At 37.6% G+C, this 2,500-nt stretch overlaps 1 protein-coding gene across 1 annotated transcript in view; it reads right to left on the bottom strand.

The window, feature by feature from the left end:
* Window positions 1-2,500, bottom strand: part of HLTF (helicase like transcription factor) — a gene marked incomplete in the record, with an annotated part of 1,324,997 nt that overhangs the window by 1,013,963 nt on the left and 308,534 nt on the right.

Below are 2,500 nucleotides of genomic sequence, written 5' to 3'. Positions count from 1 at the left end.
ACTTTAACACTCATACAGAACAAATGTAACAGCATACAAAATCATGTAGACAAATCAGGACAAATGTACACTCCATAACGCTGACTGAATATGAAAATCAGGACAAGAGCAAAAAAGAAAAAGAAAAAGAAAATCAAGATGAAATAATGAACAAAATGTCAGCGTAGAGGTCTACCCTTTAGGTGAGGCTTAATAGAAACAGTGTCATTTAAGCCTCTGCCCCTGTGTGCACCTAGTCTCAGAATCCATCCTAGTTCAGCCTGTTCTGTCCTATTGACTATATCTCCAATTCTAACAGATGGATTCTCTACATGGAGAACCTGGAACCAAAACTCATGTTCTTGGCCCTCAGATAACATGTGTTTCGCCAAGGCACTACTCTGATCTTTCCTATTATAACAGTAATAGTGGTCCCTTATTCGTTCTTTGAGTGATCGGTTGGATTTACCAACATAGTATCTGAAGCACATTATACAATGTGCCACATAAACCACATTGCGTGTTAGGCAATTCGCTTCAACTCTGATGTCCCACAGTCTACCACTATCTGGATGTTTGAAGTAGTGAGAGGGATCTATATACTTACACTGTGGGCACATTCCACATTTGGATGTTCTCTCTAACCCTGTGTATGGTAAAGGAGTACTAGATGTATGACAAAGGATTTGTTTCAGATTAGACATATTGCTGTAAGTAAACCTTGGAGTAAAACCCACTATGTCTTTGATTTTGTCCTCACTGTACAAGATATTCCAATTGTCCTGAACTGCCCTCTTGAGGACATTGATATTACTACTAAAAGGGACCACTAAGTTTTCATATTTAGATCTATTATTCTTGTTAACTTTCTCACTCTCATGGATCGAGAAAAAGGGTTGGGCTCTGCTTTTTCTAATGTCATCAATTCTAGAATAGATACCTTGTACTTCATTGGTAGTATAACCCCGACTCATAAGACCTTCTTTAAGGATAGCTAATTCTTCACTAAATAGTGCTTCAGTGCTAGATAAACGAGAGAGACGCATAGCTTGGCCCTTGACTATATTGCCAAAGACCTGGGGGTTATGCATACTTGTCCTGTGCAAAAAAGAAGGTTTGTAACATGACTTTCTATGGACTCTGGTGTCCAATTTGCCTCCTTTCTTGAACACGTTAACATCTAAAAACACTATAGAGTGTCTTGAATAATTTATAGTGAATTTGATGAAACCAGTGACATTATTTAGTTTTGCATGAAAATCAATCTATTGTTCTGTGGACCCTCTCCATACAAAGAAGAGGTCGTCCACGAATCTCTTTATGTATACTACATTCAGAGTACTCAATATATACCTGTACTCAAATTCCGCCATTACAAGGTTGGCGTAGCTATTGGCACAGCTTGTGCCCATAGCTACGCCACTCCTTTGTCTATAGCAATTGTCTTCAAAAAGAAAAATATTATTCTCTAGAACAATCTCTGTTAGAAGACAAAGAAAATCTATCTTCGTCGATGTATACTCAGTTGTCCTAGTCAAAAAAGACTTTAAATAAGCTAATCCTTGGTCATTGGGGATGCAGGTGAACAACGAAACCACATCCATTGTTATTAGTAAATGGTCCTCCGGAAATACAGAGTTACCAAAACTAGAAAATAGACTTCTTAAAAATTGTTCTGTATCCTTCAATATAGATTCATGATTTGTAAGACACTCCTTAAGTTGTTTGTCTAGATAAATGGAAATTGGTTCCGTTATCCATCCTGCACCCGAGACTATAGGTCTAAGTTCTGGTTGTTGTAGGTTCTTATGTATTTTCGGCAACCCACTTATTGTGGGTACCAAAGGAAAATCTATTTCAAAATATTTGAACAAGTCATCCGTCATGAGCCCTAGATATTTACATTCAACTAACGTGTGCATCACCCTGTGTTGAATTATATGTACATCATCAAATGAAATTCTTTCATATGAATCACTATTCAATAGACTTAACATTTTGTCATGATAGTACTTAGAGTCCAATACCACTACAGGACCTCCTTTGTCAGCTGCCCGTATGACAATGTCCTTATTCCGACGTAGCTTTTGCAAGGCTTCATTTTCCTCTCTTGACAAATTTGTATGTTTGACTAAAGGAGGGTAAGCAAATTCTTTATATAGTTGTTGTTCTACGGTTTTAACAAAAACCTCTAAATTAGGATGGAGATGGGGTACAAAGGAACTCTTCCTTGTAAAGCCTTTATGGGCAGACGATCTAACATCAGTCATTTCTGAGTCAAATAATAGTCTCAATGTAACCCGACGTGCAAACATTCGCACGGACAGTATCGCTTGGCTAATGTCCATGGTGGTAGTAGGTATATAAGATAGGCCTTTATTAAGAACCTCATTCTCCAAGCTAGAAAGTTCATATTTGGAAATGTTATAAACCAAGCATTGGGAATCCACCATGTTGCCTCTCTCATTCTCCCTACTGTCTCCATTATGATTTAAATGTTGGTATTCCAAAATTTCTGTAA

The sequence above is a fragment of the Protopterus annectens genome, chromosome 4.part1 (genome assembly GCF_019279795.1).
Source record: "Protopterus annectens isolate FY-2018-M chromosome 4.part1, PAN1.0, whole genome shotgun sequence".
Classification (NCBI taxonomy): domain Eukaryota; kingdom Metazoa; phylum Chordata; order Ceratodontiformes; family Protopteridae; genus Protopterus; species Protopterus annectens.
This window is presented reverse-complemented; position numbering and strand designations above follow the sequence as displayed.